At 41.8% G+C, this 23,914-nt stretch overlaps 1 protein-coding gene across 9 annotated transcripts in view; it reads left to right on the top strand.

Moving 5' to 3' along the window:
* The first annotated feature begins 2,258 nt into the window (after positions 1–2,258).
* FILIP1 (filamin A interacting protein 1) overlaps positions 2,259–23,914 on the top strand; it is a 155,355-nt gene continuing 133,699 nt past the window's right edge. For 2 of the 9 annotated variants that reach the window (XM_005299626.5, XM_042847261.2), the window contains exon 1: positions 2,259–2,805. The gene's annotated coding sequence lies outside the window, so the exon portion shown is untranslated. The remainder of the gene's footprint in view (positions 2,806–23,914) is intronic. The other 7 variants (XM_065588061.1, XM_065588060.1, XM_065588063.1 and 4 more) reach the window with 5 other exon arrangements.

Raw genomic sequence — 23,914 nt, 5'->3', positions numbered from 1 at the left:
ATATTGTGAACCTATACCATACCATTGCAACCTATCTTCATGTTTGCTTCAGACTCCTTTGTTCAAATTTCCGCAGTACTACAAATGAGGCATGAATTCCTGTAGGGCTTCCTACACTACTTTATGGTGCATTTCTGGCAGCTAAGGTTGCAGTTGCATAAGGCTGAGCAGATTTATTTCATCAGAAGATTTTCATCACAGGTTGCAAACCACTGGCCTGGGTGATTGTATTGGTCTCCCATATTGTAGCACCTCCTAAAGCAGAAGGGGTGATTAAAGCTGAATTTTCTTAAGAATTCAATGTTAGTGTATTGTTTGCTTGAACTTTATTGTAGTTAGTGCAATATTGGCAGTAGCATACCCATTAACAGGGAAGTTAAGGCCAAAATCTTCAAAAAAAGTGGCCGGTGATTTTAGGTAACTCAATTTTAACTCTGAGGCACTCAAAATTTGAGGCTTCTTTTAAAATGTTGCTGTATTGACTTGTCAAAGTTCAAAGAGTGAGTACATGACACTGGGCTTTGAATAGGACCCAAATCTCCTAACTTCAATGTCTTCTAATACTTAGATTAATTCCACCAACCAGTGATCCCTGTGCTTATAAAAATTCTTAACTATATTCTAGTCTTATTATTCCTCTACCCAAGCCAAATATTAAATATACAATGAGAAAGTATTAGCTCTTACTAGGTCACCAAAATAAAGTTGGCTTGACACATTAAGCATAGAGAGTATTTATAATCCATCAATACGAGGTCTAAGCACCAAGAACACAAGCTAAGGGTAATCATCATAGAATCACAGAATTGCAGGACTGGAAGGGACCTTGATAGTTCTGCTTTGGTGCAGAGGAGTGGATCAGATGATCCAAGCATTAACTAGCCCATCCCAGACAGGTGTTTGTCTAACCTGATCTTAAAAACTTCCAATGATGGGCATTCAACAAGCTCCCTAGGTAATTTGTTCCAGTGTTTAACTACCTGTAGAGTTAAGTTTTTCCTAATGTTTAACCTCAATTTCCCTTGCTACAATTTAAGCCCATTTTTTTTGTCCTGTCCTCAGTGGTTAAGAAGAACAATTGATCACCCTCCTTTTTATAACAATCTTTTACATACTGTACTTAATGGCTGTTCTCATGTCCCCCTTCAGCCTTGTCTACTTGTCTGTCTGACTCCTTGGATTATGAGTTGGAACTATTCCTTTCTTTTGCCTAGCTTGTCTGGAAAGTGATTAGCACGTAGGAGGTAAACAAATTAATAACAAATGAATCAGTATTTTCCCCAGTGTGTCTTTCTCCTTTATTCTCCACTCTATTGTTTGTTCCTTCTCTCCCCATTCTCAGACCACAAGGAAAGATGCCAGGGAAGGTTACTGGGGAAAGGCTTTTGGGAAGAGATGAATTTTTCAACTGTGTTCTAAAAACAGGCTGGGCTCAGACTGAACTCCTGTGGTGAAACGTTTTACTGCCAGGGGCCATTTGCAGAGAATGTCACGCCAGCACTGGCAAGTCCATGCTCTGGACTCGGTCAACTGCAGTTTCCCTTCCCTGGACAGTATAGTTGTCTCAATGGTTTGTAGATAGAGAGGCAGTCTCTAAAGTTGTCAGGCTTCAAGCTGTTAAGGGACTTTAAGAACTAGGACAATGATTTAGATCCAGAAGCAAATGAGGAGACAGTGTAGTGGGCAGAGCACTAGTGTGATGTGTTCCTGATTCTTTCTTGCCTGTTGTGTGTTGCACAAATTGGAGTTTTTCTGGCTTTCACCTTCATCCCTAGTGAGAGCTGACATACTCAAATGTGGAGGTAATGAAGGGATGGATCACAACAGCAATGTCCAAGTGGAAGAAGACAGTTGAAACTGTCTTATTCATAATAAAAGTTACTCTGAACACTTTCTAGCTAAGCCTTTCATTATATCTCCATGCCAGCTTGATGCATTTGAACTGTACAAACAGAAAATGGTTTACTCATTTACTCAGAATAAACATATTTTTAAATGTTTTCCCAATGTGTGATTTATTTATTTTTTGCAAGGGCTGGGAATACCTTTCAAATTACAAACATCCTAGGTTTTATTAAACTCCTTACTGTGTAAGTTGATTTGATGTTAATATGAGTATCAACACAAGTATCTTTCTAACATTCTAAAATATATTCCCATATACAGAACTTCTATGTATTGCTTAAAACAGCAATTACTCCAGTGAAGTCACTGGAAGGCATTAAAAAGATTTGACAGTTTCACCACAATTTTTCATTAATGTAGTAGTCAGGCAATGCAGTTCTACATCCACTGATAACTCAGCAGCTGAGGAACTCAATAAAGCCTGCTTCAAACTTCTCAGCTGTTGACAGGCTTGACTTGCTGAGAACATTGGTTAAATATAGAACAAGTGGAGCTGAGCTCAACAAAGTCATTGCTGTAACAGTGTGTGAAGAGAGCAGAAGAGGGGAAATACAATCTGAGAACTAAACTGCCAAAGCCTAACACCACCTAGCAACAGTTGAAAAATTTTTTAAACAAAAGTCTGGGTGTGAGACAGACAGAGCATACCTCCTATTTCTCCTGACTGGGATTTCCGTGAGGAGAAACTACGTTCCTCTTCTGTTCTCTACCCTATTTTCTGCACTACTTCAACTGCTGGAAGACCTAGAAGAGTGGAAAAGGCTTATCTCTGTGGGTGCTTCTGCACTGGACACTTTTCCAAGTCTTAAATCTGCCTGGGTAGTGTGGAGCAAGCTGCTGTGATCTACCAAGAACAAACTGACATTGCAGAATACATTCCTAGGTTCCTACTGCTGTCAGGTAAGAATGAACTAACTACTCCAATTCATTATCTTTGTAAGATGTGATTTATATATTTTCATGTGAAAGCTGCTTGTCTTTTTTCCTTCTGTGATCAATCTTCTACTGATTTTGAAAAATTCAGTCAAGCAAAGCTAAAATAAGAAGTTAAGCTTGTCTTTTTTTTTTTTTTTTTTTTTTTTGCTGTTTTAACAGAGAATCAAACTGTTGTTCAGACCATTTTTTGAAACTTGGTTGAAACAAGACTAGTGACAATAGCTAGTAATCACATGAAAAAGGAATATGGATTGAGACTTTCAAAATTTGTTTTTGTAAACTCATACTGTCAGAAGACATACCAAGATTTAATAATAAAGTGGTTATTGTCCCTTAGCAGCCAGAAATTTAACCGCTATAAAAACAGCCTGTGTACTAAGCCAGAGGAAATAGCCATACAGTGGCTGATTATGTATGTTCTTGTGACCTACTGCTTTCTACTTTTCTGTTTTTTTTCCATAACTCTAAGCACACTAGTGTCACCTGGCACATTTTGTTCTGCCCTTGTGACAACAGCTCTAAGTGCTTCTGCTTCTACTCTGATATATATGATATTAAATTGCTGCTTGGATAATTGCAGATCAGAGCCTTCTTAAAAAGTCCTTATAACTTTAGTACCTGAGTGTTCTTAAACTGTGTAATTTTTTGCATGCCACTAACTGATTGTTTCTTTTACAAAATAAATAATGGAGAAGACAGTCAGTACTTAAACCTTTTTCCCTAACAGCTCAAGAGAAATCTGTTCAAAACATGTATCCTTTAGCTTCATGAACTGCCAAGTAATTTAAGCAGGAATTGTTTAGAGTGATTAGTCTATGTCAAAACTGAGAAAAGCAGCTTGGTCAAATAAAAACTAACCCAGATCCTTCTAAAGCTGCTTTCTTTATACAGAGGGGAACGTTATCATTTATGGATAAGGAATATGTGCTCATTACAAAAGCTATTCCACTAACCATACCAATTAAGGTCTGAAGGCAAAGATTACTAGGGGAGTAATAAAAATCCCTTTAGCATGGACAAGAGATTGTAGTCTGGGATTCTCTCAGTAGAAATGAGTTGACTGGGTCCTCTACCTTGTTTGACACACAAGGTATTGACTCTGAGACACTTGCAGGAAGTTTAGAGTTTCTTACTTTATCAAAATGGATTTTAGATGCATCCCGGCATACTAGATAAATTACGTCAGTACCATAGTTCAGCTGTGAAATGTTTACAAATTGGATAAAACTGACAATACACTAAACCAGTTCTGACTTGGCAGTGCCAAGGGATATAACTGCCAGTGAAACAGTGGAAAAGATGAAGTGCTGGGGCCAGGAAAGAATTCTGAAAAGACATGTTTTACATTTTTACTAGATTATTTCCTTAAAAGGGGCACATTGCTTGTTTAGAAATAAACTCTTTTGCATGTAGTGGTAATTAGTGACCCCGTAAGTTGTTAATGCTAATTATTTCAGCTTTATTGTGACCTCTTTCAAGCTTGCAGTGGAAACTCTGAGATTTCGTGAGAGCATAGATATGTCTTGAGCAAGTTATTTTTTTTTTCTAGAGAAAACTGTAGGGTGGAAAATATTCATTGTTTAAATTTTGTTTTCTAATATTCATTGATATTAGAGTAGAATAAATCTTGTCCTTTTCTTCCTGAATACAGTAGTAAATAATTCATTAAAAGTGCTAAGAAGAAACAGCAGATTCACTTCTCATTTTATGGATAACTGCAGTCTTGGGGAGAAAATGCCACTAATTTAATGTCATTTTATATTGTAATTTTAATTTTCCTCCATAAATCTTTTTTTTTGGGGGGGGAGAGGGAGGAGCTAGTCTTATTAACCCCAAAACTTGGTCAAATGAAGGGACTTCCAAATAGTTTGCTGACAACTTCCATCCAAAGAAAAATCATGATTATACATTCTTCTGCCTTCTCTTTCCATTTCAAAATGGGCACGCAGGCTAAAATTACTCTTCTCAACAGGTGTCCAGAAAGAGGCTCTGGGATTTTCCAATCAACTCTGTGAAATATGCAATGTAGCCATTCAACAGCTGGTTTCATTGTGATTGTTTATAGCTTTGACTATTCTTCAGAATGGAAACCAACTTAAATTTTATATTGAACAGAAAATGTTCTTCTGGCGTTGCCTTTATTTTTCTCCAAATAGATTATCTAGGAAGATAAGTAGGCATAAGCACAGACAGTCATTTTCTCAGTCATATCTATTTGTCCTTTGTATTACAGCATCCTTATTTGAGCCTCTAGAACCTGTGGCCACTGGGAAAGTAATGGTGTCATAATGGTGCTAAAGACTGTCAAGCCCCTTCCTTCAATATCCACTGCTACCACTCTGGTTCATGGCTCAATTATCTTGACTATAGCAACTTCCTCCTTTTTGGCCTCTCTTCTTCAATCTACACAAAACTAAAATCATCATCTTAGCCCGCTATTCTGACCATGTCACTTTACACATCAGGCTCAAAGACCTTGAATTCACCTTCAAAGCTCAACGTAGTTCTGCCCCGGCCTACATCAGCTGTCATTTCCTCTACCTCCCCCATCTTACATTCTGTGGGTTGTTAATCTCAGCTCTAGTATTATCTGGTTCCTCTCTTATGTCAGTGGCTATATTAAAACATTAATCTAATCTAGCAAGCTATGGGTTATCTATAGTGCTCATCACTGCAGAAGCTAGGGCCCTCATCTGGCAGAGATTTACACACATGCTTAACTTTATACTTGTGGGTAGTTCCACTGAATTCAATGGAAATACTCTTACTTAAATTAAGCATATGCCTAAATGCTTTGCTGAATCAGAGGCCAAATCCATATGATTAATACCAAGGGGAATGTTGCCGTTAACTTCAATGAGAGTAGAACCAGGCCTGTGGGGTCTAAGTGCTTAGTTATTAACAAACAACTATCCACTCCCCCACAGGAACATTAAACAAAAATAGAGCAGATGAATTCTTTGTAAATAATCTTTTCCCAAGAGCTGTTTTACTTTCCCCCTAGTTTCCTGTTTCTCCCCTTTCTTTCTCATAGTCTATTGTTGTTTCTCATCATATTAGTTTAGAACAGGGGTTGGTAAACTTTTTGGCCCAAGGGCCACATTGGGGAATAGAACTTGTATGCCAGGCCATGAATGCTCACAAAATTGGGGTTGGGGTGCAGGAGGGGGTGTGGGTTCTGGGAATAAGAGGTTTGGGGTGCAGGAAGGTGCTCCGGGCTGAGATCAAGTGGTTTGGAGAGCGGGATGGGGATAAGGGCTGAGGCAGGGGTGTGGGGAGAGATTCAGGGGTACAGGCTCCGAGCGGCGTTTACCTCAAGCAGCTCCCGGAAGCAGTGGCATGTCCCTTCTCCGGCTCCTACACGGAGGTGTGGTCAGGCGGCTCTGCACACTGCCCCATCCGCAGACACCGCCCCTGCAGCTCTCATTGGAGCGCTGGAGGGGGCCACTGGAGTGCGTAGGAGCCGGAGCGGGGCCATGCCGTGGCTTCCTGGAGCCGCGTGGTGCAGCCCCCGACCCTGCGCCTTGGCTGGAGCGCCGGAGCAGGGCCGAGCCACATGGTGCGGCTTGCGGGCTGGCTTAAAATGACCTCGTGGGCCCGATCCGGCCTGCTGGCCGTAGTTGCACATCCCTGGTTTAGATTGTCAACTCTATTTGGGGCAGGACTGTGTACTCTTACATGTCTGAAAATACCATGTACAGCAAGATAGCTGTATAAAATCCAACATGAAATGACATGGAGGAAATTTAGTATCTGAAAACCCTGAACAAGAATTAAGAACTATAATTAAACAGAAAATGGTTTGTGACAATGATTTTATAAAGTTCCCATTAAAGTGAAAAAGCCCATTTAGCACTTCTGTATATGAATCACAGACTCAGTTTTCAGTTCTATCCTAATGTGTTAACGAAGATCTGCCATCGGGATATTTCCATTCATCTATTTCCCATTGACCATTAAAAATATTCGTCCACTTATATATTTGACAAACTTCAGAATCCACTCATCACATAAAACTGGCAGAGGAATGTATACACTGATATTCAGAATCCTGTTTGGAATATGGCAGTGCTGTTGAATTCCAGGGATACACAACTGGAGGGGAAGCCAGGTTTCTAGAAAAGAATTAGGGTTTTTCAAGCGCTCTTGTCATTCAGCAGCTACTGTTCTTATAGAATTCGTGATACTAAAATATAAATTATTTATAATCCAGACCATGGCCTATTGTTTGTGGCTGTTGTGGGGGAAGGGTGGCAGGGTCCTTATACCTATATTTTCTTGTACAAGGGCTTGATGCTGCTCCCAAGAAAGACAATGGAAGTTTTGCTATTAATTTCAATGGGAGCAGGATTGAGTTTAATAACTGTAACTGAAGACTTCAGTGTGCCTAATGTATTTGGGAATAGTGTTCCTCTGGGGAAGCATAAATTATTAGATCTATCATTTTCATTTCCCCACAAATACTGTTGTACTTTTGTCTGACTTTTATTCATTACCAGGTCAGGGGGGAAAAAGTCAGTGCCTACATAAAACTGTACTAAATGGGAATGAAGGGATTTTTTTCCATTTAAGATATTTTATCTGTCATTTGCCTTGATGCTTTTGTTGGTGTACCTCTCCAAATCTTATCCAGAAGAAGTAAAAGCCACAAGTACTAGATTCAAAGATGACTTCTTCATAAGATCATATAGATTGCAATAGCCACCATAATGGGCTCAGCACTTTTCAGAGAAGGAGAACACATAGCTTAAAAGCACAATTATATAATATTTCTGCAATTTATGAATTTCCTTCATTCCAAGAGACATTTTAACTGACCCCATGGTTAGTAAAACAATCAAAGAATGGTTTAAAAATGATATGTATGGAGATCAGTGTTGTGTAGCAATAAAACACTATTGCTTATTTATTTTCCCAATGAACAGGAAATTGCTAACTGTAATACTACCGAATTGAGAGGAAAACGGAGAAAATAGGCTGTGTTAATGGAAACCTTGTTGATTCTGCAGATGTGCCATTAGCAGCTAAAAGTTAATCAGAAGTGTTTGTTTTTTTCCCTTTAAAAAATGCTATCTGGCACCACAGAATGCATTGCTGAGGGAGTGGGAGAAAAACATGCAAACGAGGGAAATAAACTGGAGCTTGTATTTTTTCCCTTAAATGGCCACCTCTTGCAGCTTAGCTGACATGAGCAAGCCAGAATTAAGGGGAGGGGAGTAAATTGAAAAGATTTCTGTATAGTAACTGAAGAGTTTCATTTTGTTTCATAAAACTTTAAAAATAATATATGAAGTGACCTATCCCATCTGGATATTAACCAATGGGATCTGAGGAGAGAAAAACCCACAGTGAAGTTTCAGTAAGCTCTAGTTTGATTTAAACCCCAGCAGCACTTTAGTTCAGTAAGAGCTGCTTTTGTTGCACTTCCTTTTTGGGGGAAAGGATGTCAATCTGTATAATGTTGTGTGATTAATGCTGTTCTAAGGTTTGTTCTACTAAAAGAGTAAAAGTCATATTTTAGAACCTAAAGTCTCTTATCTAAAGGGCATCTTTCTTCCCTAAAGTCTATAGGATTTAGGGATGAGGTGTGTGATTTTGTTTTGTTTGTGGATTATTATTATTATTATTATTTTGCTTCAACCTCTCAACTATTTAACTGAGAGATACATGAGAAAAAATATATATATACACACTCATATTTCATTGCTTTATAAAACTAACAGATTAAACAACTAAAAAATTAGATTCTACTGGCATAACAATCACAACAGTTGTAAGTAGAGAATTTTATTCACTTGTTTTAAGAGTGTCACTGAAAGTAAAAAGGTACTGTAGCATTACTACAAGAATTTCCATTACTTTATCAAATGGATTACATTTTTTTGAAAATATAAACTAAATTAATGTAATTGAAAGCAGCAGATTCCTGAAATCAGCACAACTGAATTACTGCTAACTTGCCTTGTTTATCCAAGAGGCCTTTGAAAAGAAGGTCTTCCCCACCGACTCTTACATGTGAGTCATAGTTCTAATGCACTCATGTCTAAAGTTATTTTAGTACCCGTCCTTGTAACTAAATGACGAACAGCTTGACAACAACAGGAAGGAGAATGGGTGGTGAGTTCATGATGCCATTTCAGTGAAGCAACCTGAATGTTTAATGAAATGATGCAATTTCCATTAGCTTTGTAGTTACTGTACTGACAAACACACACTAAAAGAAAATAAAACCATGTGATTTGCTCTCCTGTTCAGAGTTTGTGAGCATTGCAGACAGTACTCTTAAGCCCCCTGAATACCTAGCTATGTGACTCAAGTGCTATTATTATCTTTCTACTGTATAATGTAGATTGCTCACTAGACTAACTGTGCCATTAAAAGACTTAGTCCTGGACACAAATGAAAAAGTGGCAAAGCATTTGTGTTTAGCCTTGAATGGTTCACAATAGCTTCTAGGCAGAGTTCTGTTGTTTCAAGTACATTCAAACTCTGTCTAAGCCTCAGTTATCCAAAAATCTCATTTATCTAAACAATCAACACATGAAATGCTGAAGAAACCCCTACTTGTCAAAAGACAGTAACTATGATCATACCACCTGTGAGATCACAACTCAGTTCAAAGATAACAGTGCTTATTGCCATAGCACTTCTCTTCTCCTCTAATTTCTCCGCCAGAGGAGCAAGCTCCCCGCTACCAAAAGCAGGGTAGAGCAGTGTTTAGTTTAAATGGGTGAGGAGTTCAATTCCCATCTCTGGAAACACTCTTTGAAACAAAAGAAAATACCCTTTATTTTAATTGTTAACCCCAGGGTGAGAAATGCCAGGCAGAGAGTTCCCTGAGCAGTGTTGATTGTAGGGGGGCAGAATATGGAGAGATCCCCTATATGCAGAGCCACACAGCAACAAAGTTTCCTAGGTCTGGAGCTGGTAGGGGTTCTTCATGTTCCCCTTTCAGAGCCACAAGACTGAGGCACTGGGAGCCAGTGCCGGATTCAGCAGTAGCTACCAAAAGTTAGGACAAGTCCAGCTAGTATCACAGTCAGGTGATAAACACGTGAGACACAATGTTACCCCAAATCCCATTTCTCTAAACTCCTCTCATGTCTCCCATCATATCTGGATCAAGAAGGCTTGGACTTAGTAGAACGAGAGATACCTCCTTAGTAGCAGTAAGTAGATTGGAATCAATCCTCTTCACTGTGCCATAGAGACAAAGTAGAGCAGAGAGAAGGTCCAGGGTTTCTTTCTGGCCTCAGTTTCAGGATTTCAGTAGTAACAGTGAAACAATTTGTTTCCTTTTTGTTAAGTACTAACAGAAATGACATAAGGGCAAAAAAGCAACAGCAGTTGAAAGCTGTGTTTTTTTCCTTTTGCTGTCCTCATTCACTTAAAAAGTGTTCTTAGGGGAAGGTTGCTTATGTTAAAGGAGTTTGTACATCCCTCCTTCTTTCCCTCCTGCAGTGCAGCACATTAGGGTGCCATCTACCAGAAAGCAAGGAGGTAAAGAAAATCAAAAGCCTGAAAATATATGGAAGCAGAGTTCGCTTTTCATCCTTCCAGTTAGTCCAAACACCAGGACTATCAGAGAGAGAGAGAGAGAGAGAGAGTGTAAAATGAACATGTAAATAGGGAAGTGCAGCAGGGATGCTGGATAGAAGAAAGGGAATGCTGAAAAACTCTTTCATGGCTGAGTAAACTTCCCATGTTGAAATCTCCTTCTACTCCTGTCCTGCTGAGGAACTGAATAGCAAGCAGATGTGGCAAACACTGTCCCCAGAGGTGACACTGATTAACCTGGGTAGTAGTTTTGGCTATTTTATGCTCAAAGTCTCTGCAGATGTGTCTAGGTTCACTTGGTAGTGGTTGGTGAAGGGGTGAAGCAAAGACCAAGAAGCAGCCCTGCTGATTTCAAAGGGATGAGGCCAGCACACTCTCAACCCAAGAAGTAGAAAGACTTCTACTGTAATGAGCCTGCAAAGAAGGTTTACCCATCTGCTACAAGCCATTTTATACAAGATTTCTATCAGCTACTAATTGCAGTCTTAAAAACCAGGAGTCCCTTTTCCTCTCAGTTTGGACCATGAAAAACAACAACAAACATAGCCTTAGTTTTCCTAAAACTCTCAGTCCTGTGAAAAAATAAAGAAGGGAGAGTCAATAACTAGGGATCTTAATTATCTAATAAGATAAGCCAGGGCTATAACTACTAAAGGACCTGCTTTCACCATCAACAGCTCCATGGGAACTTTTCATACAAGTTCCCCACAGCCTGTGAAGCACAGATGACAGGTTCAAGTGAGGGAGTCTCTGTATAAGAGGGCACTGAAAACTTGTAGGTTTAAAGATGGTTAAAAAAAAAAGCCCATTGGACCTTGGAAGGCTGAGCTAGCTGAAACAACTCTGATACGAGTGTTCCAAGACCTTGTTGTACCTGGCAAAACTCAGAATTGTTGAAGGGAAGAACCTGAGGTTGTAATATGTCTGTCCAAACAGTTCTAGAAAGGTCATCCCGACCATAGTAGAGCTTCTTTGTTGAGGGATGCAGCTATTTAGCAGGCATATTTGCTACTGTGAGAGATAAGAGGTTCAAAGAAGGTGACACTGAATAGAGGTGGTGGCTTCTGAAAGAGAAGAGAAGATTGAAAGAGCTCATATGTACTCCATACAAGATCCAGTAAGCCTGGGAGACAGGGCCCCTAAACTATGTGGGCATCTAGGATAATGACTGCTCTGTCCACTCTGCTCTTGCAAAGGGTCCAGGGCATGAGAAGTAAAAAGTGTGTATACTAGGGAACAGATAACCAAACTCCCTTTTCTCAGTCCCAGGAACAGGCATCCCAGCCTTGGGCTGAAGGCCCCAAAACAAAAACTGGTGTGCATGGGATTTGACAAACCAGCACAGAGGGAATTCCTTACCAATGTCGGTGTGAGATGACACTTTCTAGAACAAGCCCCTTTAGCTTGGGTCAAAGGAATGAAAGCCTAAATTTGGGAATCTACTCACTTGTGCTGGAAAAATTAGAGAACTAATAGATAAGAGCAGACCAGAGGACTGCGGCATGGGGCTGCCCTCAGTATTGCTGGTGCTTAGACTTACAGCACTTAAATGACAGTAATACAATCAACTGATTTTGCCACAAAAACAGCTTACCTTGAGTGATCCTGGATTCTATTTCTGACTCTACCGCATACCTCCTAAGACACCCTGAGCAAGTCAGTCTCTCACTTCTTCAGCCTCTATCTCCAAAACGAGGTCAAGAATACTTCTCTATCTAACAGTATTGTGAAGCATAAATCAATCATGTCTGCAAAGTTCTCTGAGAACCCTACAAGGTGTTGCAAAAGCAAAAATGTGAAATACTATGAGTTTCTCCTTAGCTCAAGCATCACAAAGGAAGCACAGGAAAGATGCTTCACAAATAAAACCCACTAGCTGTCCAATGCTCAATACCTGTCCTGGTTATGCCTGAGTTTTACAGATACAGAATCCAAGATATTAGCAAGGCCTAATTGCTGGGTATGAAATAAATATACCAGGAACAACAGTTCCACAGAATGCTACTGTGACCTCAAAAAATCCCTCCGAGGAAGCAAGCAATACCTAAAGCTAGCTCCAGTGCCAGGCATAAATGCAGAGAGGGGCAGTGTTTAGATATCGCTCAACGATGAGTTCAGGAAAAAAGTGGAGATACTTGAGGCATGACAAAGCATCTTACAAGTGGCTCCCGTTAATGAGACAATATCCTGGTGAGTGAGGGCCACATTGCTAAATTCAGATGATCCTCCACAATCTATTCACCCTAAGTTCTGAATGCACAGTCCATCCCTCTTATACAGTTTTCATCCTGTGATATCAGTTCTTCAGGATAATAATGGATGAGAAGGATGGTCCTAGGGTTAGGATGCTTTTCTGGGAATTGAGGGACGTAGGTTCAGTCCCCTGCTCCACTGCAGATTTCCTGTCACACCTTGGACAAGTCACGTAGTCTGTCTGTGCCTCGTTTATTCCCTACCTTGCAGGGTAGAGGATAAATACATTAAAGAGTTTGAGGGGTTCAAATACTGTGCCTAAAATAGAGTTTAAACCTCTTCCGTCTTGGAAAGCAGATTCTACAGCATGAAGAGGGCAGAGAACCTGATTGATCAGAGGGATAAGAACATGCAGCCTCAGAGGAGGGAGACAGAATGAAGTGTGGCTGGACAGCCTATGCTCTGAGGCAGGGAAAACCGCTAGTTAGCCAGCACTGAAAAGGCACAGAAGGGAAGTGAAGACATGAGATGTCTCCATGATGTTGCAATAAGGGAAACCCATGCAAATAAAAACTAAGTAATGTCAACATTAAGAAGCCTTAGAAAAACATATCAGCTGGCTTAGCTGCAGCAGAGGGGGTGCATAGGAAAGCCTTGGGCAGCTATCGGTGGGTTTACTACTGTGTCAACCAATGGTACAGTAGTAAAAATACCAGAAGCTAGCAGAACCTCCTCTACACTCTGACTCTGCGTATGCACCAGTGGACATTTTTTCTAAAACTTCCTATTATAGACAAGGGAGCACTATGGTAGGCAGATCACTGACAGCACTCCAGAAAGCCGTCTGGTGCAAGATGGAGAGTGCTGAAGGAAAAGAATAAATTGGGGGGCAAAATTGGCCAACGGGAGAAGACAGACTAACCCAGTAGCTGAGAGGAACACAGAAGTTCCTAATTAACCAGAGGGGCGTGGGTTCCACTAACTAAGTTGGAAAGCCAGAGGGAAAACTGCCATGGAGGATCAGAGAAGGGGACCAATGAACCTGTGAGGAAAAAAAAAAGTTCCTGTAAAACAATCTTGTCATCCTGAGTTGTGCGCTCAGTTTGGTGAGACGAGAACGGCTTAAATGTCACAGTCCAGCTAAAACAGTATTTTTAAACAGTGTTTGCTAAAACAGTATTGCCATCTCTCACAATTTCATCACAAGTACAGTACCATGATATGTGATATTTTTGTTAGCACTCCAGCTCCTGGAATCAGGTAAAAAAACATGAATCCTAAACATTCCAGTACCAGAAGGGAAAAAAGAACCCCAAATTATTGCTTTAGATGTCATGATTTTCCAGCCAACCTCAATTTTTAGGACTTGACTTGAAGTTTGAATGCTTGGGGTTGGCAATGCTGCTAGAGAGAAGGGAGAGCGAGTCTGAGCTTAGAGGAAGGTCCAACGTTCACATGTTAATCACAGTACGAAGAGTGAACAGATCGGGGGTCACACTCACAGTTGCTGAGACACAGCAGAAGGCAGATATCAGTGTGAAGGCTCTGCTGCAAATTAGCAGTTGTTGCTGCTACCACCAAGGAGAGCCACTTCCAACAGAGATCTGCTAGCTGGTTAAGACCATGGGGCTTGGGAACAAGAAATCTGGAAGATCCTTCTGAGCGGGTAAAGAGTCACATTGGATTTCATGGGTGGGAGGGCTTTCCTTGTCCTGAGGCTCCCTCCAGAGAAAGACAAAAGGTGGAGGTCCAGGACAAGTGGAAACCCCCAATAGCAGTCAAGCTAGCACTGTTCAGAGGGCAAACCACTGAGAGCTCACAATTTTCTTTAGACCAGCAATGAAAGCTACTGTAGCTTTGAGAAGCCTTCCAGCTGGAAGAGACATTGGGATAGGTGAGAGAAGGAACAGCTAAGCAGGGCTGGCTCCAGGCACCAGCCTGGCAAGCAGGTGCTTGGGGCGGCTGCTCCGGAGAGGGGCGGCACATCCAGCTATTCAGCGGCAATTCGGCGGACGGTCCCCAGGGCCGGCTCCAGGCACCAGCGGAGCAAGCTCGTGCTTGGAGCAGCAGATTCCACGGGGCGGCATTCCATCTAATCCTTTTCTTTTTTTTTTTTTTTTTTGCGCTTCACCGCTTTGGCCGCCCCTGCAGGTTTTTTCTTTTTGGTTTGCTGCTCCCGCTGCCCTGTAGGGGGCGGAGGAGGAGAGCGCCCTGCAGCAAGCCGCGAGGGCAGCCCGCGTCCTTCCCTGCCTGCCGACCGGAGTGGCGCGGAGCCCTCCCAGCAGGAGGCGCGGCGGGAGGGGCTGCGTGGCAAGCGCCCTGCTTAAGGAAGCCCTGGCCGCCCCTCTTCTCTCTCTCCCCCCCGCTAGCCGGGGTGCGCACTCTGCTGCCTGGGGTCTGCAGGGCCGGGAGTCCCCCTGCACCCACGCTCCCGCCACCCCGCAGGTATTTTGTTTTTGTTTTTTCTTTCCTTCACCGCTCTGGCTGGCCGGTTTGTCGCCCCCCCCCCCTTTGCTGCTCCGGCGGGCCAGTTTGTTCTTCCCCTCCCACACCGCTCCGGCCGGCCAGTTTGTTCTTCCCCTCCCCCCCCTCCAGCTGGGGGCAGGTTTGTTTCCCGCCCCCCTTCGCCACTCCAACTGGGGGCAGGTTTGTTTTCCTCCTCCCCTCTCCCCCCCCCTTTGCTGCTCCGGCCGGCCCGGCGTTTTTTGCTTGGGGTGGCAAAAAAGCCAGAGCCGGCCCTGACGGTCCCTCACTCCCGCTTGGAGCGAAGGGGGATGATTTAGTTGGGAATTGGTCCTGCTTTGAGCAGGGTTGGACTAGATGACCTCCTGAGGTCCCACCCAACCCTGATATTCTATGATTCTATGAAGGACCTCCCGCCGAATTACCGCCGCAGATCGCTATCGTGGCTTTTTTTGTTTCGTTTTTTTTGGCTGCTTAGGGCGGCCAAAACCCTGGAGCCAGCCCTGCAGCTAAGGAAGGGCAGGGGGAGAGTAAAGAAATTAGGGTCTCAGGCAGATATTACATTTAGTTGTAAGAAGGAGAAGAGAGGGGAATGGGAATTGGCTGTGCCCTGCTGGAAACAGACCTGCTAACATTATGGCACAATATACAATTCACCTTCAAGTGGTGAGTGCTCCAGACTGCTCAAAATTGAGCCCATCATGACTAGTTTTCTGAAGGATCAAAAATGCTATAAATCTGTATGCATACCATAGGGTACCACTAAAATGTAGCAAGGTCTAAGTGAGGGTGGCTGCCAGCCAACCAGCCTGCAAACTGTTAAGCAGTCCTTCTCATGGACACAATGGCAACACCACAATTCTTATGAAGAGAGCCATGGTATTTTTTATGTGCACAGAGAACATTGTCTTCAAAAGGTCATCAGAAGTTCCCCAGACAATAGCTTGTATGGTACATCTATCTACCAGGAAAGGACCTTGAGATTTGGACCTGTTGGTCCAGTGAGTCTAATTTAAATGCTGAAGCTTAGACCACTAAGCCACTCTGGCTTATTCCTCTTTGTTCTGCTTTCTTGGCAGCGAACCTTGGGAAACTGAACAGTGCACAACTCCCTCCTTCTTCCTACCTAGGCCACTCTTTGAATCAGGATTGCTCCTTGAATCAGTCAGCTACTTGGTGCTGAAAAACAACTGAGCATGCCCTCCCCCAAAGGTTATGTATGCATCACCTCTGTGATGTGTCTGGGCTCCCTTGGCCTCAGTTCAGAAATGTCCAGGTCTCCTGACCCATTGTAGTATCTCCAGTCTGGCAGTACTTCATTAGCTTGACAATCAGAACTGCATTGGGCTGTTGCATAGGTTTTTCTAAACAGTAAAACAACAAAAAGCCCACAGGCTTTATTACATTTATCTTGGCATTCATGATCAAAAGAAAATGGCAGTTTCTTTTATTCTATAAGGCCAGCCAAAAAAGATGGAAAGATATGCTTTTGTAAATATTTTTCCAAAAAGGACAAGTAAATGTTACAATCTCTGAAAATAAACCGATTCTTTGTGCTTCAACTGAGCAATGTAATTTGCATTTTTATTAGTAATTAATTATCCTTAATGTTAATTAAAATGAAGCCTGGATACAGTAGCTGAGAATCACTAGTAAGGCAAGTTGCACGACTGATGTGTAGTAATATACCCACATAACCTCTCCTTTAAATAGTTCTGCCTTTTGTATTTGTATTTCAAATATTTTATGGGTCACCCATTCTAAAAGCAGCAGCATTATCATCCAGGTCAAACTAGCCTCTAAAATAAACAGCTCATGACTCTTAATGGGGTTCATTAGAAGAAAACACTGACTCCGAAGTCTATTTTGGATCTTGGATTGCTCCACTCCTCTGCTAGCAGTATGATGCAGCTGCTGTTTCTTTAACATTTTTGCTGACAGCTACAGCTAACATTTCAGTTCATCCCAACACCAGCATTGCCTCTTAGCTCTTTTACTTTGACTCTAACAACTAGCTTTCTCATGGTTTTACCTGCATACCACTACTCTCCTTCTGTTCCTAGCAGTGCAATTATTCTTGCTGCCTTTACAGAACACATTCTTAATGGAGAACATTTCTGGTGATGCGCTGAAATGAAATCTCATCAAAATAATCTCATAGACCAAAGATTTTGAGCAGAAAGGGACACCAAACTAAAATGACAGGGACTGAAGATATTCCATAACTGTGAAAGACAACAGTAAAGAGGCACTTTCATGTGCAGTTTTAAAGAAGGCAGAAGCTTATTATTTATCAGAGTTAGGGCTCGTCTTCACTACCGTGGAAGCTGCTGCAGTTGATGCAGCGGGTGTCAATTTAGTGGGTCTAGTGAAGACCAGCAGAGCGCTCTCCAGTCGACTCCGGTACGGTACTCCAGCTCCCCGAGAAGAGTAAGGTAAGTCGACTGGAGAGCATTTCCCATTGACTCAATGCAGTGAAGACACCGCGTTGACCTAAGTTGACCTAAGCTACATCGACTCCATCTACGTTCTTCATGTAGCTGGAGTAACGTAACTTAGGTCAACTTACCCCGGTAATGAAGACAAGCCCTTAATTTGTGCATAAAGAAACAAAGTACCAATTAATGTAATTTGACAGTGTCAGTAGCCATGTATAGGTAGATATGTAATACAATAGTGTCTATTTTTACTATGCATAATCAAAATAATGGTGGAGAGATGTGCTACTCAAGTTAATAAAATAAAAATCCCCCAGTAAGCACACTCAAGTTTGTCAAGTTTCTCAGTTAATAACCTCCTCCCCCTTCATTTAATAACTAATCATGCCCTAGTGATTCATGCAGAGTGTGCTCTCCACACATAGATCAGGGGAAGGGGTGGGGAATTAGCTACCTCAGAACCCAGTCTTGTCCTACACCCTGCAAAGGCTGCACCATAGGTCCAAGGATCTGTGAGTTGAGAAGAGGAAGCAAGAGGTTGGGACTGGAGAGCATCAGGCACTTCAGGGTGAGGTTGAGCGGAAATGCCTCATCCTTTGGATGATCCCATGGAGATTCCCTAGGGCAGTTATTACAGCCCCAGGCTATAGTTAATAATAATAAACCCCCACATTTTCCATTGCTGGAACCCCTGTGGTGGGCATCCTCCTTTAAGGCTAGTCCCTAGGGTTGCTGCTGGCTGACAAATTGGTGGCAGTGTGACTCCAGTGGAGCTTGTGTTGCCAGGAAGCAGTTGGAAGGAGGGGGTCCTGAGGGACAGAGGTGGTATGAAGCCACAGGAGGCCCTGTGCAGATGGTCCCAGAATCCATTCAGATGCAAGGAATATGGGACACTTAGTGGCTAGCCCTATGTTTCTTTCCCCAAGCTCCCTCAGAACAAGATAAGAAAAAAGCAAAATACCCATATTGAAAACAAGTTGCTGCCTTCCTTTATGCCACAGCAGTACTAAAAATGACCAAAACCCCAGGATTTCCCCCCTTTGCAAATCACTTTTAGAGGCCAGATTCTGTAGCCTTTGAAGTTCTAAGAAAGTCTTAGAAGCTACAATATTATATTTTAGGTTAGGTTTAGCTCGGTGGTTTGCACCTTGGCCTCCTAAACCTAGGGTTCAGAGTAGCAGCCATGTTAGTCTGTATCCGCAAAAAGAAGAACAGGAGTACTTGTGGCACCTTAGAGACTAACAAATTTATTAGAGCATAAGCTTTCGTGGACTACAGCCCACTTCTTCGGCTTTCGTGGACTACAGCCCACTTCTTCGGATATGCATCCGAAGAAGTGGGCTGTAGTCCACGAAAGCTTATGCTCTAATAAATTTGTTAGTCTCTAAGGTGCCACAAGTACTCCTGTTCTTCTTAAACCTAGGGTTGTCAGTTCAATCCTTGAGGGGGCTATTTAGGGAATTGGGGTAAAAATCTGTCTGGGGATTGGTCCTGCTTTGAGCAGGGGGGGGGTTAGACTAGATGACCTCCTCAGGTCTCTTCCAACCCTGATATTCTTTTAAAAAATTTTTTCCTGTGACTTTCTTCTTCCACAGGTTTATCACACAGAGCAGAAACTGATGTTATCTTTGTACTTGCTGCCATAGCAGAATTTAGTAGCATTGTCTAGTTCTAGTTTAAGGGCAGGCTTATGTAGCATTTCATCCAAGTTGTTTTTGAACTTCAAAACAGCTTCTTAGAGAAAAGATCCCCTTCCTTGAATAGCATATGTTAAAAATTCAACTGTGGTTTAAAGGGTCAGAATTCCCAAGGACATAGCAGATAACACTGGCTGAGTGTCAAATAAGTACATCTTTAAAAAAAGCTGTCATAAAACATTAGAGGCAGGAAAACATAAATCACAGATGTTAAATTGTTCCCATATATTTCCAGAGCACTGCCAAAATGAATCTTTTTCAGATAAGGAGAAAAATTAATAAATTTGGCTGCCATTGTTATACGAATATTTAGACGGTTTCTCAGAGCATCTTTGAAAATGTGCCACCTCTGTGCTCCATAGATCTCACATACATTCTAAAAACGTAACAGTCAATAAAAGGGAGGAGAAGACAATGAGAAAGGACACTTTCAGTTGCTTGATTTTCAATGAAAGCATGGGAAAAGAGGAAAATGAATTTAATAAATCAAATGAAGAAAACTTCAGTCTTTACTTGGAAATATTTTAACGTAAGATACCACATGTTCTCTGAGAATCTAGTGTAGTGATTTAATAGTACCCTAAAAGTGACATGTGGAGTCTAGGTAAAATGGATTTGATAAGGCATCAACAATCATTCCCATTGTCTGACAATTTAAGTTTAGATCAAGAAGGAGAATTATTTGATCTTAGCCATCTACTTCAATTTTTCTTACTAAGACTTGGCTTGGGGTGGAGACCTCTCTTACTGCTTTTGGGGAAGCAGGAATATACCCAGGAATCGCTCCCATGCCATGACTAGTACAAAGACTCAGTTTGTACAAACAGTCATCTTGATTAGCAACAGATAGATTCCGAATCCAAAATGCCCCAGCGTGTCTCTCTAGTCTGTGAGCATTGATTGCAAAGTCCAGGTCTATTTTGTGTTTGGTGTCTGTTGCTATAGTCCCGGTGCTGGCCCAGACTTCTCTGATGAGTCTCAACTGGCCCCTGGGTCTGGCCCCTGGTTGACCCCTCGGCTGCAGATTCTGGTTGAACTGCTCCCTGCTCTCCCTCTAGGGGTCAAAATAACATACAGTCCCAGGCTGCCCAGATATGCAGGACATAAAGGGCACCACATATCTGTCCACTCACGCCCTCAGCTACCGATGGGGTCATCTCCTTCCTTCTGAGGTTCTGGTTGAGTCTCATATACAGTGCAGAGCAGGCTCCCCAGGGCAACATGGTCAGGATGCTCTGAGCCTGCTGGGTCCCTGCAGCAGCAGCTGCTGTTCCTGCATCACTGTTGCCCCAGCCATACCTGCTTTTCATCCGCCCTAGTCCCAGGAAGTTGTGCAGAACTTCCTGCCATCTCTCTGCCCAACTCTCCATCATCAGTCTGGGCTTCAGGAGCAAGGACAGCTTTCACAGCACTGCTGCCGCCGTTTTGTGGAACGAGAATTCACACCTCCACACAGTGGGGCTTCACATCTCCAATTCTTACTCCCACTGAAAAGTTACGTGGCAGCTTGTTTTATGGAAACAGTTGTGGACTTGTAGGAAAAAGTTTTCATGTATCCAGCACACATTCATCATGGGGGCATCTGAGCACCCGCATAAAATCTGCTATACAATACAGACATATATATTATTCTATAATCAGACTCCACACAAGACACAGGAGGAGCAACTAATTTTCTCCAAGAACATCTCAGACTATCTAAAATGCGTTTAACTTTAATGTCAAATATTTGTAGCAACAAAATTTTGAATATATGGAACTTATCAAAGTCATGGCATTGAAGAGTATTTAGCAGCACATCAAATATCAAAATATATTTGAAAAGAATTTTTCATTTACATCAGGAGGCTGAAATTAAGTACGTTCCTTTAGATAAAAGAACAGGAGTACTTGTGGCACCTTAGAGACTAACAAATTTATTAGAGCATAAGCTTTCGTGGGCTACAGCCCACTTCTTCGGATGAAACCTGTTCCTTTAGATGTTATTTTAACATCTTCCCTGAACTGCAACGCTGATTGCTTGCCATTGTTATTACCTTAAAAGGGCAGATTGGCTTTTTGTTCTGCTGCCATTTGATGGATGCAAAAACCTAAGAGAATTGTAATCATTCTTGGATATGATAGACCTGAAATGCTAGTATTACTGAACTCACCCAATAATATTATGGTCAAAAGATTCAACTGTGATAATGTTATACTTGTGAGATCCTTTTAGTTTCTTAAGAGTAAACGGTATATGACAGCAAAGAACCCAGATCTACATAGTAATTCACAGGACCGTTCCCTAGCTCCCTTCCAAAAGGAAATATATAAATGTAAAGAAAAGATGTCTGCAGAAATGTATTTTAAGATTATAATTCTTTGGGGGAAGGGACTGTCTTGGGGCATATGGGTACAATGTCTAGCACAGTGGAGCCCGGATTGGCATCTCTAGCTACCACAATACAAATAATACTAATTCCTTGGTGCAATTTAGGGTGAACTGCAAAAAAAAAAAAAAAAAAAAAAAGCAGAAGACTAAGATTTTAAATCATTTAAGTCATGCCCTCAGCTTCATGAGCACGGAGACAGCGGGAGCTCACTTTTTGTGTCTGAGAGCACTCAAGTCCACAGGAGCTATGTTATATTGCCACATACAAACGGAGAGCCAGTGAGGCTTGGAGCAAGGCAGGAGGAGCTGATGCTAACTGAATCCTTTGGCCCTTTGAATCTGTGGAAAGGTAGTGCTAACGGTTGCTCAATCCATTAGTGGACTAGCATCTGGGAAATGACTCCTCACTGAGTCCATAGTGGGGAATGTAAGGTACCTCCCCCACCCCTGTCTCTGCAGAGATCCCAGTACCCAGCCATGTTGTTCAGGCGGGATACCGGGGAAAGCATTTGCATCTAATACAAGAAATGTGTCCTTAAAGTTAAAGACAAATACATTTTACAAGTGAACTCAACAGTTTTTATCTGCCAAGAACCAAATTCAAGGTTCTGTGTTCTTTCTCTAAGAGCTGATGATATCACCAACACAAAGTAGAGCAGGGGCTGCATTCTTCATAATGCTTTAGGTGATGGGAATTTCACCAGCTCTTCCATGAGGAAGAGAATCTTGAACACAGCTCGTCATATAAGGAAATTATTTTCGAAACAGTAATTTTAATTAATACCTGTAATCTGAATCCTGCTAATAGTTTCAGATATTAAACTATTTCTGCAATTAAAGCACTTCAGTGGTCCTTCAAGTAGCTCTGTTAAGGGGAATCACATTTCCAATACTTTACGCTAAGGCTGGTCTCTTTATCTTAACTGAGAAGTGGATGACAGACCACATGGAAATAAGCAACCGTTTCAGCACTGATGTTGGTGCTAGAAGTACGTCACCAAAGAGTTTCTGTGAGGCACAACAGTTAGTATATTAGTAAATATAAGTCTCTGGATGGGTGTAACATTAAAACTCTTGGTGTTTTAAAACTGTGCAATCAACATAGTCACTTTTTCTTTTCTGAGCACAGAGATTGAGCATTACTGAAAAGCATGCTCTGTCACTTCAGCCATGGCATGCAACTGATTTGAATTCCCAGAGACAAATGGCATTCCCCACACTTAGGGTACATCTATACTTACCCGCTGATTTGGCGGCAAGCAATCGATCTTCTGGGATCGCCGTCGACGCCAGTAATCCTGCTCCGCGAGAGGAGTAGGCGGAGTCGATGGGGGAGCCTGCCTGCTGCGTGTGGACCCGCGGTAAGTACCTTTAAGTTCGAACTAAGATACTTCGACTTCAGCTACGTTATTCACATAGCTGAAGTTGCGTATCTTAGTTCGAACTGGGGGCTTAGTGTGGACCAGCCCTTAGATCTTGTTCCATGGGAAATAAGTAAACTTCAGATTTAATTTTAAGGGCAAGCAAATGCTTCTGAATTTTGCAATTCACCATTCCTTTATTCTTACTCTCAGGGTCTTTAAATATTCTGTTTTAAAAGAACAGCTTCTGCTCAGTAATAACAAATATTTCTTGTATGTGACTGTCTATCGTAAACCAAGGAAAAGGCAGATGCCAAGGGCCAAATACAATAATAGCTGGTGATTTGATTTCAACTGACTTCTGTTGAAGATACAGATAGCCTGTGTACTATGTTATGGAATATGTATAATAAAATGAGATCTTCTGCACTCTATAAATATATTAAATTTAATGAATACATTTGTCTGAAGCAGTTTACCAAAGACATCACTCACTATGTAGCAGTAAACATTTGGGCCAGACCCTCAGTGAGATTAAATTGGCATAACTCTATTGATTTCAATAGGGCTACACTGATTTACATCATCTAAGAATCTGGCCTTTCATTTTTAAAGAGTTGTATGTACACACATTAGTATACATTTCTGTTTTCGATTGATTTTTAATGTTGGAGCAAACCACTGACTAATTAAACACATTATTATGTGGTGCTAACAGCCATGTGATAAGCTGTATTTATCATGCAGCTTTGACCACCTTTCCTGGATTCTGCTCACCAGTCCATCTCCCCCAGGATGACTTCTAACATTCCAAGTGTAAAAATATAATTAGGAAGGCCAAAAAACAATTTGAAGAACAACTAGCAAAGATTAAAAAAGTAATAGATAATTTTTTTAAGTACATCAGAAGCAGGAAGCCTGCTAAACAACCAGTGGGGCAATTGGACAATTGAGATGCTAAAGGAGCACTCAAGGACGATAAGGCCATTGTGG

The sequence above is a fragment of the Chrysemys picta genome, chromosome 3 (assembly GCF_011386835.1).
Source record: "Chrysemys picta bellii isolate R12L10 chromosome 3, ASM1138683v2, whole genome shotgun sequence".
In the NCBI taxonomy this organism is placed as follows: domain Eukaryota; kingdom Metazoa; phylum Chordata; order Testudines; family Emydidae; genus Chrysemys; species Chrysemys picta.
This window is presented reverse-complemented; position numbering and strand designations above follow the sequence as displayed.